Below are 15,000 nucleotides of genomic sequence, written 5' to 3' on the forward strand. Positions count from 1 at the left end.
TCTGAGTGATAAAATTGCAGGCAGTATTGCAGAAGGAATATATGTGTGTGTCTATATACATGTATATAAATACATAAGTATATATAGTATCTATTTTATATAATAATATTGTAAATATTGTATAGAACACATAGTGTATCTTTTAAAAATATTTTACCATTTTACAGTCCTTTATTTTGTATGAGGAGAGGTGCATTGTGAAGTCAGAAATAACATGAGAATCAGTGCTCTCTGTTTACCGTGTGGGTTCTGAGGATAGACCTCAGGTTATCGGGCTTGGTGGCAAGCCTTAGGCTTACCCTCCAACCCATCTCACCAGCCCTATACTGTGTATCTTATACTTAAGGTTTGTTTGGTTTATTGGTTGGTTTCTAATAGTTATTGAGAAATAAAAAATGTAGGCATAGCAAAATATCTAACGATAACTTAAAATTATTAAGTGAGTCAGAAATGAAAACATAGAGAAAATATCCTTGACTAAAATCATTCCCTCATCTTCAAGTTACCCTGGGAAGTTCTAAGGAGCCTGTTCAGTCAGTGTGGTCCTGGGGTCTGCTGGGACGCTCTCAGGGTTTGTACTCTCACTGGGAGGAGTTAAAGAAGGGGTGGGTATAGAACCCAAGGCCGGCCAGTGCCTGAGCATAGGAGTCTGACTCAAGGAAGGTGCAAATCCTACTTTCAGGTTGATGAATGGCTTTGAAGCGCAGTTTTCACTGGATATTAGAATGCCGTGGTTTATTTCAAGAGCTTGGAACCCTAGCACCCCTGAAAATCCCAGGAGCCTGTTATGAATTGATTGGTAACTCTCATCCCCTTTTAGAAAGTGTTTATCCATTGCAAAGAGCCATGATGTAACTCACAGCAGAAACAAAAACACCCCTACCTCTTGTTACCTTAGTGTCCGTTATCCCATAGGATTTGACCTGGGACTCTGGGAGACAATCACAGATACCAGCGTTCCTCCAAACATAAATGGGGGAAATCCTTAAAAGGAATAATCGGGGGGAAAATAGATTTTTTTTCTTTTCTCCATCTCAAATCTTCCTTTCTCCCTGCTTCCCCCATTCCTGTTTCCTGCCCCTCACCCCAGAATTCACACTCACAGAACCTTCTGGACCCCAGTGTTTAATCCATCCTCCCTACTGCAGTCCAGCACAATGGTGACATCCCACTCCAGTTCTGTCTCATGCTATGCGCATCACTCACACACACACACACACACACACACACACGCACACACGCACACACACGCACACACACGCACACACGCACACGCACACACATGCACACACACACACACGCATACACGCACACACGCACACATGCACACACGCACACACCCCGAACCTGGCAGAGCAAGAGACTCTATTTCTGCCAGAGAAGTCCTTCCCCTGTCTGTCTGCTGTCCAGGTAGAGTCACACCTTGTACTGAGTTAGGTGACACCCATTAGAGCAGAACTAGGAAGCCGGAATTATGTCTCATCTTAGCTCTGCCCTGCTCTAGGGCACATCGTTCTTCAGGAATTGAGCTATGCCACTTGCGGGGGGGAAAAATGACAAGAGATTCCCTAATGGTTCTTCCATTGTCAATTCTAAATTATTTCCTAGGGAAGAAACCGTATTTCCATTTGCTCATTTAGTTGTTGATTCGCCAAACATTTTATTGGGGATAGTCGAGACGGTGTCGATAGCAAAGAGCTAAAATATGCTCTCTGTAAGATCAACTAGGTGAAAACCAGACAGGTCAATTGTGGTCATTGCACTGAACAAATTCTTCAGGGAGCCTGTTTGCTAATGACTGAGGGTGTGTGTGTGTGTGTATGTGTGTGTGTGTGTGTGTGTGTGTGCGTGCGCACGCACGCGCGCACAGGTGTTTGCATTTGTATCTATGTGCACTTGTATACAGAGGCCAGAGGTTGTGAATCTTTCTCTGTTGCTGCCTACCTTAATGTTTTGTTACTGAGCCTATACTAGGTAGTCAGCAAATCCCTAGGATCCTTCTGTTTCTGCTTTCAGCACTGGACAGATAGCGGAACATAGCCTCACCTGGCTTGGATGCTGAAAATCCAAACTTCAGCCTTGGCCTTGCACTGTGGCAGGCAAAGGAACCAATTCCTAGTCCCAGGAAATGTTTCTTAATCAGATTATGCACCAAAGTTACCCCCAAAGAGGTCTGGCAAGAATTCCCAGTGATGCCTGGACCAGAAGGCTCCAGAAGGAAGACCATCCCCAGATGGAAGGAATAGTATGACCCTAGCTACTTAGCATATTAACTTTAAACTTCTGAAATAATCTTGGACTATTTGTATATCAAATGATTAAAAAAAAATCTGTGACATTTCAAACCACTGTGGCACTAAATGATTTCGCTCTTAATAAGTGGTGGTGTTATGGCTCCTTCCATGAAGACGGAGACCATTCAAACACCAGTGTTTTCATCTGTGAAAATTACACTAAACCGCACTGGGAATTCTACTAAGAGATGTGGAGCCTGGATAGACTCTAAAAATCCTCTCAAGCCGCCGTACATCTAGTTTGCACCTAAAGCTCTAGATGGAACTTTAGAACCAAAGGTTGATGTCTCCTTTTCTCTGTAAATGGCAGTTGGGGAGCGGATCCACTAACTAACCATTTAAAGCTAAAATATTTAAGGAGTAAAGCAGCCACAGCATAACCTCTGGTTTGCTAGGTCTCTTGTGGTTTGTAAAGATATATTTTATGTCTTTTATGATTACGGGATGATGCTAAAAAATTTGTGGGCAATAATGCCGTCACATTGGAAACGCTTTCTGTAATATCTCTGTCCAAGACTCAGGAGGCTACCTGGGTGTCAATCCAAGCAAAAGATGTTTCATTTCTTCTTAAGAAAAGGCACTCCGGAAATTTGACTTAGAAACTAACCTTTGATGTTTGCACATCATGTATATGAGGGCATTAAGGCATGTGTCTGTGAATAGAATTTTTGCTTCATGATAAAATTATGTTTTGTAATATTTTAAATACCATTTTTGGTTGTATGGAGTTTGTTGAAAGTAACTAGTAAACTTTTTTGTTTTAAATTTTTGATTTTAACCCCTATTGACAACTTGAATGGAAGTATAAAGTGGTTAAATAGCACCGGTTTAAACAGGAGGAATGTTACTTGTATGCATATTTACAATGCTTTATTTGATGGCTCTTTTCCATAATAGCACTTGACTTTCTGTGTTTTACTCTTGTCATTACTCCCCCCCCTCCCCGCCCCCATTTTGGGTTGAAGCCACTCTAAAGTTTAACACCTGGGAGATTTCTCACTTATGGTTCCCTTTAAAAGTGCTAAAATCTCAGCCTCCCAAACAAGAGACCAAGCCATGGGCTTAAAGAAAGAAGTGGTATTGATAAACGGCCCCAAGAATGTTGCCACCTTTCGAATGTGTCCGCTGCAAAATTCTTTCTCTTTTAAGCCAGCAGGAGAAAGGAAAGGGGGCTGAGAGCCTGGTCCCTCCAAAGGCTTCTGGCAGGCGGGTCTGGTCTTCTGAAACATCCCCCGCTGCTCTAGAAAAAGGATCCCCTGAAGCCAAGGAAAACTCTGGTGGGGGCATTCACATGCATAGCACCCTCCCCCCAGGGCTTTAGAGCACAGGTCCCGGGGGCGATTTGGCCCGGGTTGAAGAATGGAGACTTGTGAACCCTTTGTCTCCACACCTAGAGTCTGCTGAAGTGCTGCGTCTTTCACCTTAAAAGCCCATTTAAAAAGAAAAATATGGTTTGTGAGAAGGACACAATTTGGACACCATCACCCTTAATGGAGTCCCTTTTAAATGTAACACTCGGTCCCATCAATTCTCTTCTAAATTACTTGTCACCACCTAGAGAAAACCTGCCCTTGATTATCTTATGCAGTTGCTTAAAAATACAGTGTCTGTGTGCACTCGCCTGTGTGTGTGTGTGTGTGTGTGTGTACACTTCATTTAAAACCTCCTATGAATGCCGTCACTAGAATCACTCTTGCTAAGTTTAAGACACAGTGTGACTGATACGCATGTGATTGTCGTCAGCTTCTAAATTGGTTCACACAGATCAACTCAGAACTCAAAATGAGCAAGCTAGACCACCTAGAAATAAGGCCATTGTCCTTAGGCTTTTAGTTACAGTTGCCAGGCCAACAGGATCAGATGGAGGACTTTGTCAAAGCCAGAGGTGCATGAAAAGGTAGTGTTTTCTGAGGTAGCCAAACTGTTGTTGGGTTTTTTTTTTTTTTTAAGTTTAGTACTGGTTGGAGATCTAGACTAGTCCTCGTTTAATAAATATGAAGAGGAGAGGCCATTTTGAAGCAGTCACTTGTTTTCAGAGTTCACGCTTTCTTTGTCCTTGAGTGTCCCCTAACTTCTCAGCTTAGAGCACCACTGCCAAGTCATCTAGAAACCCAGTGCGGCTCACTCTACTGCAATAAATAGGAATTGAAGAGCTAATTAGCAGTTTTCATCAACTGTGCACCATGACATAGCAAACACGGGTTCCCAGAGTCTCCGTCCTAGTGCCTTTGACGTAACCTTCCGCCAAGCAAAGCCAAAAGCGCGGAAGTCATTCTAAAAGTCAAAGGCTCCCCAGTTTCATCGCCAGAACCTTATTGGAGTCCTCTTCATTTCCTCTTCCTCCCTGCCCTGCCCAAGTGTGTTGAGCCCTCTCAGCTGCTCTGTTCTCATCGATCCCGTTCAGTTCATCCTCTACCTGGCCGTCAGAAAAGGTTTCCTCATGTGGTCCATTGTCTCACTTCCCCACTAAAGAACTTCAGGGTTTCCGGTTAGCTCTGAAGAACCCCATGCTGCCTGCTTGTAAATTGCCACCAGGTTCCCCCAGAAACCAGAAGAAACTGTCATACAGTCTCACATCAGTTATCCTTCCTGCTTCTCAAACCAGGGCAGTCCTGGTGGAGTGGACATCTTCCTTCCTGCCATTTGTTTGATTTTGGTTTTAAATGTTCTTTCACACTGGTTCGGCTCTTCTCTTCCAAGAGTTTGCTTAGCCTCTGTTCTTCTGGTGCTGGAGAACTAGGCCTTGCCCACGCTCAGTAAGCACTCACAGTGTTCTTTTTGTATTTTTAAATTATTTATTTTTGCTTTACGTGCATTGGTGTTCTGCCTGCTCGTATGTCTGTGTGAAGGTGTCAGATCTTGGAGTTACAGACAGTGTGAGCCGCCATGTGGGTGCTGGGAATTGAACCTGGGTCCTCTGGAAGAGCAGTCAATGTTCTTAACTGCTGAGCCATCTCTCCAGCTCCTCTGCAAGTGTTCTATATCCCACGACCAGATCTTAGTTGTTGCCTTGCTCTGCTGCCCCTTGCTAGCCTTGAGCTCACTATGTAGCCCAAGCTGGTTTGAAATTGGCTGTCCTCCTGCTTCTGCCTCTCCAGTGCTTGCACTACAGGTATCTGTGCACTGCCATGCCTGGTGACCGACCTCTCTTCATGTCTTTTTGACTCCGTTGCACTAATTGACTGGGTATAGACTGTTATTTATATTAACTTGTGTGTGCTCTCAAAATGGTGACTTTTTTCGGCTCGTTTACATGTATATGAAGAATAGAAATCTCGAAAGGCATGGTTTGCATTTTCAGATATTTAGCTACATGAACATACGTCGTCCATATGTCATTAGATTTGGTTTGGGATAACGGCAGACTGGGGACGGCTTATCAATGGTGACACATGTACAGATCTTTATGACCCTTGAAATTATTCCCACTAATTGTTTCAGGGCTGAAAAGAGACGAGCAGGTACAGTGCTAGGCGGGTTTTTCAGCTCCCCAGACACAGAGCCAGTGACTGAGACACAACCCACTCATAGAGGACACAGCTGCTGTATAAGAATCTCAAGAAGGAGAAAGCTAGTGCTCGGCTCGTTTCGATTGGTCAAAGGATAAAGTCAGAAATCAAGCTAAATAAATCCCCACTCCCTCTGAACACAAGACAGGAGGGAGAGGAAGGGCTCTGAAACAGGGCCCCACTGAAAGCGAACCACCGCCTTCTCCGTCTCCATGTTAGTAACAGCCCCTTGAACCTTTAAAGGAACAGATATATATATATATATATAGCTGAGAATTAGCAAAAAAAAAATCTCTATCTGCACCTTTTTTTTTTTTTCACCTCCCTCTGGAGCAGCACAGAAAAATCTATGGAGGTGTTAATGAATTTGTCCCTGGCAAAGTTCATTGCCAGGCACATGGATAGGCGCGGTGTGTGTATTCCCGGACACATGTACAGGTGCGGTGTGCACGCACCCATGTGCACACATACACCTGTGGGTGCCCAAAGGGCTGCTTGCTTCTCATTGATGCACAGCTGACAGCCATGAGGACTTCTCCGGGCTACTAGTCCGCGTCCTGCTCAGCTGCTAGTCCGCTCAGCTGATGGGCACTTTCGGCTGGGCAGGATTACTGTGGAAAACAAAATCAGACATTTGCAACCAGTTCAGTTCTCAGCAAGAAAAATGCACATGACTTATGTAGATTTTGTTGTTGATTTTTTTTTCCCCTTATAGGGTACTCAAGGAAATGCGTGTCATTCTAAATCAGTAGTAATGAAATCACCATTATGGCATCTTGGATATTGCATTTGCTAAAGCCTTTCTGGACTTTACGTCAGCTTTCAATGATTGATATTATAGACAGTGGATAAGCATTTTTGATGGATCTCTTTGCTCTCAGATGGGGGGGAAACAAGTCTTTTTTTTTTTTTTTTTACCCCTTTGATTAAAAGAGTATAATGCCGTTGCAGAAGGAAAGGTTCAGATGTGGTCATCACAGGTTGGTGACATCAAAAATAGAAGCTCAGTTAGGGTAAAATTTGCTGTCAGGAAAAAAAAAAACGGAGCCTTTTTTCTGAATCCAGGAACATGTGGTTCATGTGAGCTTGCTTGTAGAGGGTTGCTACAATAAGGCTTCTTTCATACAGGTGTGTTTATGCCCCAGGCTTGCTGGCCACAGTCCATTCCATTTACAGAAGCTGAATTAAACAATAACTACCGCTTGCAAAAAAAAAAAAATGGTGAAGGTAGGGGGAAGGGGAGGGGGAAGGGGAGGGGAAAGGTGAACGTCAAAGGAGATGCCTGAGAGCTTTGTTAGGGCCAAGAAAACCCGGTTGTAGTTGTCAGGGCTTGTTGATGTTGCTGGGAACGGCACTTTTTTTTTTCTCCTGGATTTTGTGGTTCTGCCTTAGGAAAGAAAGTAAAATAGAACGGAAGAACAAAGTCCCACTCTATAAATCAGCAGCTGCTCCTTGCCAGATCAAAGGAATGACATTTTTGCTCCTGGACTTCTTGTCCACTTGAGGGCTTGACAGGCAGCTAACAGCTGGCCCGCTCCACTGTATGAGAGAATCAGCCTACATCTTCTTCCGAGCAGATGACAAGCTAATCAGAGACCTCTCCGTAGCACAGGACGCGTGAGTGCACCTTGACCTCGTCCTACAGCTCGGATACATAATTGCTAAACAGTGTGGTGCATTTTTGGGCCGGTTAATTCTTAGGTGACATCCATGGAGGAGAAGAATCTGAGATGACGCTCAGTCAAACGGGACCATGAAGGCCAAAATTATTTTTAAAGCCAGAAGATGTGTTGGGATCAGGTCTTAGTGGAAATTAGCGCAGGTTTGGAACATAATGGGAAATGGCTGTGAATGGGGTAACTGATCACCAGGGGAGATGGCAGAGGTTTCAAAGCTCAGTCGGCTAGATGGCTGAGGTGGCCGGGAGCTGGGAGCTGGCCATTTTGAAAACGATCACCGTTTCTTTGTAGGGCTGGTGGAGTTGAATGAAGTTATAGATCTATGCTCCGTGTCTGACGAAAGTGGTTTTCAGAACCATTCTTAGGTGTGTAGGTATTCAAATCTGGAGTTTTAATGTCAGTAGTAAAACGTTCGAAGTAATTCAGTTTCTCGTTGATTTCCATCTGCAATAAATCCTGGGCGGGATGAGGTAATATGCTATAGCTTATGTCTATTGACTTAGTGTTTTATCTTTAAGAGGGTAGATTCTAGATATGAATAGCTAAGGAAGTTCGAGTGTTTTCTCCTCCCTTGCTTTCAAGTAGCTCTGAAAGATCGCCTTTAGAATACATGATAAATAGCCACACGTGAGTAACCCAACAGCATTCCGTAGGAGTATCAGGGCTTCAGTGTCGGGACCTGCTCGGGTGCTTTGTGACGCGCCGCTGGGTGTGAGTGTGCCGATGAAACAGTGCTGAGCATTCGGAACGAAATCGAAGGTAATTCCCTGCGTAAAGGGAAATTCCTCAGATACTTTTATTAAATAAAAAACCTACAGTTGTCCATATAAATCTCGTTAGATATGATGCCCAATTTTATCCATCACCTTTAACAATTTTTTTCCTAATAGAAAAGAACCATGTGTATTATTGAAATTCAGAAAGGACAGAGGTGGATGGAAAGGTGAAACGAGTGTGCCAGCCGTGCTCTCTGGTCCTGAAAGACCCTCTGTTGACAGTTTCCACACAGACATTTCATTGTCCCAGCTTTTACTTTAAGAGACAAAGTTGGAGTAAAAGGAATCAAATTATTATACATTGTTTGTTACCCAAGGCAAGTGATTAAAAGACTCTTTAGATTTGCGGTACTTAGAGAAGCTAGTGGAGGCAATGTTTGCGGCCACGAGAGTCACAATTAAAACTTGAACTTTGCAACTTTCTGTTCTTAGGCAGAGCACTAAGATGTGGTCTGATGGCTCTTACTGCAAGGCTTCAACAACTTAAATGTGCAGAGGTCACCCAGAGAACTTCTCAAATGCAGATCTAGGAACAGTAGTGCTGGGTGGGGCGCTGTGGTGCTTCTGTACCGCTAACACTCTGGAGGTGGCCTGGAAGCTGCTGGTCCAGGGAATTCAAGACTGGGGAGGAGCTAGAAAGTCACTAAGAGGATGTGCTCGAAGATGAGCCCACTCTGCAACAACACCTGCAGACAGATGCTTCACTGGTGTCTAAAATCACACACATACACACACAGACACCAACACACACATGTGCACATGTACATACAAATGCACACGAACACACACACACAACACACAAATATACACACACATAAACACACACAAATACACCACCAACATACACACACACACACACGCACACACATATACACACACAAATTTGCATGTTTACATGAAAGTCTGGTCTATAGAAAGACCCAACCACATGGGCACATGTTACAGATGACGTTGTCATTCTGTTATCGGTCCAGTATGGATATTTTTAGTAGTCAACCCATCTATCTTTTTCCTTTTTTTCCTCTTTCTTTTTGGGGGGGGGTTATTGATTTTTATTGAGCTATACATTTTTCTCTGCTCCCCTCCCTTCCTCTCCCCACTCTTTCAACCCTCTCTCATGGTCCCCATGCTCCCAATTTACTCAGGAGATCTTGTCTTTTTCTACTTCCCATGTAGAATAAATAGATCCATGTATGTCTCTGTTAGGGTCCTCATTGTTGTCTTGGTTCTCTGGGATTGTGAATTGTAGGCTGGTTTTCTTTGCTTTATGTTTAAAAAACCACTTATGAGTGAGTACATGTGATAATGGTCTTTCTGGGTCTGGGTTACCTCACTCAAAATGATGTTTTCTAGCTCCATCCATTTGCCTGCAAATTTCAAGATCTCGTCATTTTTGCTGCTGTGTAGTACTCCATTGTGTAAATGTACCACATCTTCCTTATCTATTCTTTGGTTGAGGGGCATTTGGGTTTAGACTAGGCTGACCTCAAACTCTCAGAGATTCGACCATCTCTACTTTCTGAGTGCTGGGGTTAAAGGTGTATGCTACCACCGCCTAGCTCTATTCTTAATTTAACTGTAAGGGAACAGAACTTTTTAGAAATCTTGATTAGCTGTGTTGTGACATTAGCATTAATGATCCCTTACTATATGCCAGGCAGTTCTCAAAGAACCTCACACATACACACTATGGCTGTCAGTCCTGGAAACATCCCAGGCTCACCCAACCCTCCCCCAGCTGGTAGATAGGAAGGAAAGGGAGGTGGGGAAGGAACACAGGCCCTTGGCTTGTTGTCTTTCTTTGAGGAGAGGGTCTAAAGTGTGGAACAATGCTCAAGAGGACTGTGACCAAAGTTGAGTGTTTTAGTGAATAAGCTGTATGGGTGTTTGCGACTTCAGGGGAGCATTAGATAAAGCAGCTGGAAACCCACAGCAGACATTTAGGGAAATGAACTGTCACCCACTTGATAACTTTGCCCTGGGCCTTTCGCGTGTCAGCAGGAGCAGTCTCTCCACTCCAGGCAAATTCATAAGGCTCCAGCGTCTTCATGCTTCCACGCTAAGATCATGTTTTCATATTGTAAGGGTATGAGTATTTATTTCCCATGTTTTTACAGGTGTGGGCAAATCTAATATTCTATCCAATTATAATTACACCGGAGCGCAAGGACATTAGTTATGATCTGTGAATGTGTCCTCAAGTCGTGTATGAATCTCATTCATTTACCTCACTTTGCTCAAAGTTGTCATTGGGCAAAGATTCCATGTCTGAACACCTTGGATGTACAGTGGGATTCAGTCATTCTCAAGTCCAAGTCCTTGTTCGATAGCGTTAAACCCATCTAACTCACTCGTTCAACCGGAGACCAGAACACAGAATAAAATGTTTTGTTTGTTTATTTTTTCATATTAAGAAAAAAACCCTAATGAATGATTTTCCAAGGTTGAAACGCCACTAAAATCCCAAGCGGGAGCACGCTGGTAGGCAAGCCTTGCATCCAGGAGAGCCTTTTTGTGTGTTTTCACTGGGTCCCTGTCACCAAGCTCCCCACCACACCTTTTCCAAATTGATCTGATCCCTTGTCAACAGTTCAAGCCTCTTCCTTGACAACACCAATCCAAGGGATGGCTTCAAATCCCGCTACCCTGAGAGTGTTCAGAGCTGGCTGCTTTCCAAGTGGGTGGGCGCAGGGAGAGAGGCCTGTGCTCTCCCACAAAGGAATGCTCCTGCCTGGAGGAGTGGGTTACCAGGTGTGGCAAGAAGTTAGTGAACCAGAAAGAAGGGATTTAGCAGCCATTTAAAAGGGGTGGGGGAATCACCTTCCAATCCAGAATGACACCTGAGTCTACTCCCATCAGCCTGAGCTACGCTTTGGAGTGAAACTCTTGAAAAGAGAATGCAGTGGTCAGATTTCAGGGGGCGGGGGTTGAGGGGGGGTTGGGGGGGTGGGGGGCATGCAAAGCTCAAATTGTTGGGTTTTCTTGAGGTGGCTGGTGGTCTCTAGAAGGTCTCTCCAGCAAGAATCAGGTGAGCTTCTGTGACTTTCGCTGCCTGGAGTCAATCCCTTTGACTCTCCTGAGGGTCTGTTTGCTGCTGTTGTTGTTGTTATTTCTAAGTTGACTTAGAAAAGCCTCCTGATTCTTGGAAAGTCACTGAATTTATTTCTATAATTAAGTTATTTTAAGCTAAGAGTCTCGGTATATAAGTTTGAAGGATTACACATACTAATGCATTTTCTAGTTAAGTAAAATTTAGAGATGCAAATAGTCTCAGGAGACTGTCTTCGAAGCTTTTGTGTGAGCCTGGGCACTAACTTCATGCTCAATACAAATCAATAGAACTAGTGTAGTTTGGGGTACTCACCCCCTAGGGAGTCACTAATTCAATTATCTGTAGTCCTTAAAAAAAGTCACAATGAGGCTAATGAAATTTTTTTCTAAGGGAAATCTGGAGAAGGCACTAGATTTATTAACACATTTTCCACACAAGTTGTACAAAATTCAGTTTTAAAAAGCTGTTGAATATCTAAGGAGACTTTATACCAGGGTTAAATTGTACTAATAAAGAAGTATATTGTATGTCTGCAACTTCAAAACCATGCCAGGGTGACTAAAACTTGGTGAGTTGTGTTTCTTGTTGTCTCTTTCTTTCTCCTTTTCTTTCTTTCTTCCCCCTTTTCTCTCTTTCTTTCTTCCTTTCTTTCTTTCCTTCTTTCTTCTTAAATATCAGATACAGATGAAAAACCTAGCAGTCTTTGGGTTGGAAATAACTCGTGGGGGTTTTCATTAAAGTTGGGTGCAGCTTGCTGCATTTTGGTTACTTGGATGTCTTCAGCAATTTTTCAAATGTTTTGGGTTTGGCAAAGTCCAAAATGTTTTTTGCCAAGACCCTCTTTTCCCCTTATTTTTTAAACCCGTGTGAAATGCAGGGATAACTTAATCCATATGTGTCTGATTCATTTACACTTAACTCATCAAAATGTTATTTCGTGAGACCCATTTAATATCCAAAGAACCTTTTGAGCCTTTTAAAGACAAGTCTTTTGTCTTTGAAGCAGGAAGCTGCATTTTTCCATATGAATGAAGCTCTGGCCTTGAATGACTGGAAATGAGTTGATTTTTCGATTTAGCTGCTTCAGAGTTTAAGTAAAATCAAAACTTGATATTATGTTGACTACCTCAAAAAGGAAAGGTCATTCTTAAAATATAACTAGAGGAAGTTGAAAGGATTTATGTCAAATCATTTAGGGAAAGACTATATATGGAAGTTCATATTGGAAATTAACAAAATAAAAAATCATTTCTCATTTGATTTTTTTTTCATCTCTGAATTAAATGGCTCCATTTTGAATTCGTGAGAGTATTTTTTAAAAGGTGGTGCCCTATGGGTCATCAGCATGAGGGAAAGAGAGAGTTGTCATTTTAATTTTTAAGATCACAATTTTTATTAAAGTGAACACATTATTAATTTTAATAACATCTATGGCATTAATAAACTATTCTGAAATTAGGGCAGTTGACAATTGGCAGGAGTTTTATGTTCAGAGATTTCTGGAGAGGAAAAAAGAAAAAGAAAACAACAACAGCAAAAACAGGGGCCCATATGTTTTCCAAATCCTGTATGATTTGAAAGAATGCCTTGGAATTATGAAACAGTACTGGGGACCAAAAGTACTGAGAATAAAGCTTCACAGAGGCTGTGTGGAGCCCACGTGAGACAGTAAAGTCTCTGTGACCCTCTGTGAAAACCCTCCCCGCCCTGTGGAAACCTGTAGGGGCTTCTTTCTTTCAAGCCTTCCTAGGAGCAGTGAGCAAAGAAAGGCCATTGCCGTAACTGCTAGTGAACATGCTGTCCATGCCATGGAAACTGGCTGAAAATGTGAGGCCGGAGTGGCATTGCCAAGTTCAGCCCTTCTATAAAGACCCGCTAGCACACAGAATGCTTTTTTTCTAAAATGTCCAGCATTGTTGGATCACCCCCATTGAAGAACCTTTTGAGAGGATCCCCATTTTTACCAGTGTAAACATTCTGATGAGTATCCAAAGAAATGACCTTTGAGTGAACCTCTAACCTTCCCGGGTAATTATTTGTTTGAGACAGTGTGAAGTTCTCCTGCTGAGAACTAAGAACCAGGACGCCTTGCAGCTCGGTGAGGGTGGGAGTGTTTGCGGGAACAGCAGAGAGAAGGCATAAATAAGGGAGCACTCTCCAGATGTAAATAATAAAGGAATAAAAAGGAGGAAACTTAGAAGGGTAGGCAGCAATTTGTTTCTCCTAAAAGGTTGACCTACAGGAGAAAACAAAAACAAAACAACAACCCACCACACGACAGGATTGGCAGCAACTGAAAAGGAGGAGCTGCCCCTCTCTACCAGAAACGGGGGGGGGGGGGGGACAGACCCAAAGGAACCTGCTCTTGCCTTCCCTTGGTCTTAACTGAATCTGTGAGCCCCTAGAGGGAGAGAGTAGAAGCCGGCTCTCCTAGGCCTCAGATAAACTCTTTTAACTGATTGGAGGGTTGCTTCAAAAAGTCTTTGTGACCGGGTCAGCAACATTTCAGGGGACAGAGGGGATAAAGATGAAGCTTCAACTCTCCTTTTTCAGCTAACTGTGCTTACAGTAGCCAGCACTTCCCTCCCCAAAAGCCAAGGGGTGGAACACTTTTGACAACTGGGACACCCTTTCTTAAGTACTAGAGAAGCTCCTTCATTGTATCGCCAACAGCACATGCAGAGGGCTCCTTTGGTTTTCTCCTGACTGTTTTTCATCAGCCCGACTGGATTCTTCCCAGAGAACTCAAAGGAGGCTGTGTGAGCTCACTGTCCTCCTCCAAGGGACTTACTGCCAACCCTCGAGAATTCCTCAGAGAATGGACTTTCAGGTCCTGCCTGAGGCCCCATGTGGATGGATTGATCATTAAGTCCCCCATATGCTTAAGATTTGAAAGGAGAGATGCTGACCAACAAATGTTATCAATAGAAAGCAGTTCTGCAGGACCAGCTAGCTGTGTGCTCCCTACCCCAGGCCCCTCCCTTGCCTCACGCAGGGCCACTGAATCTTTCCCAGAAGTCCGTACGTGTGGGGGAATACCATCATTAAAAGCACGGGGACAAGGGTAACTCGCAAATGGTAGAAAATTGTTTTGTTTTTATTAAATTTGCAGAAATAAAGGAGATTTCTTATTGTCTTACTCTGTTTGTACATGAATATTTGATGGGCATTATTAAACATTAAAGTAACATGAAGTAGGCACTTATTTTTGGATTTTCAACAAAATTAGATCCAGGCTTCTGAGACAAAATAACCGCTGCTCCTCACATTCCTGGGAGTCAGCAACCGCCTGATTTGAAAACGTTTCCCGGGTCCTAATATCAACCATGTGGACCTGAGGCTGGCTTTCGAGTGGGTTGAAAGGTGGCTGAGTTTATGGTTGGCAGTTAGCTTATCCACTGCCCTGGGTGTCCCTGCTTTGGCTGCAAAGGCTGCCCCCAGCTGGCACTGACCTCTGAGTGACCCCTAACTTTAGAGGCTTAAGCTGCAGGAGTTGCCTCAAGACCAGAAGTCTTCGGGCCCAGCACTTACTACTGCTGTGTTGGTGATAAAACTTCAGACAGCCTAATTGATGGCTTTGCTGACCTAACAATACCTTGTGAAAGCCGAGTGCCAGAGCCTGGGCTTCATTTATGGCCAGCTGCAAGGGAAGCTGAATCTCCCCGGGATGGACAAGGGAGTCCAGGGAGA

General features: G+C 43.5%; 1 protein-coding gene across 8 annotated transcripts in view; it reads left to right on the forward strand.

Annotated features, from left to right (window-relative positions):
* Meis2 (Meis homeobox 2) overlaps positions 1 to 15,000 on the forward strand; it is a 224,215-nt gene that overhangs the window by 202,890 nt on the left and 6,325 nt on the right. The window lies entirely within an intron of this gene.

This window comes from Alexandromys fortis, unplaced genomic scaffold, assembly GCF_014885135.2.
Source record: "Alexandromys fortis isolate MF-2015 unplaced genomic scaffold, M_Fortis_MF-2015_v1.1 scaffold_6, whole genome shotgun sequence".
NCBI classification, from domain to species: domain Eukaryota; kingdom Metazoa; phylum Chordata; class Mammalia; order Rodentia; family Cricetidae; genus Alexandromys; species Alexandromys fortis.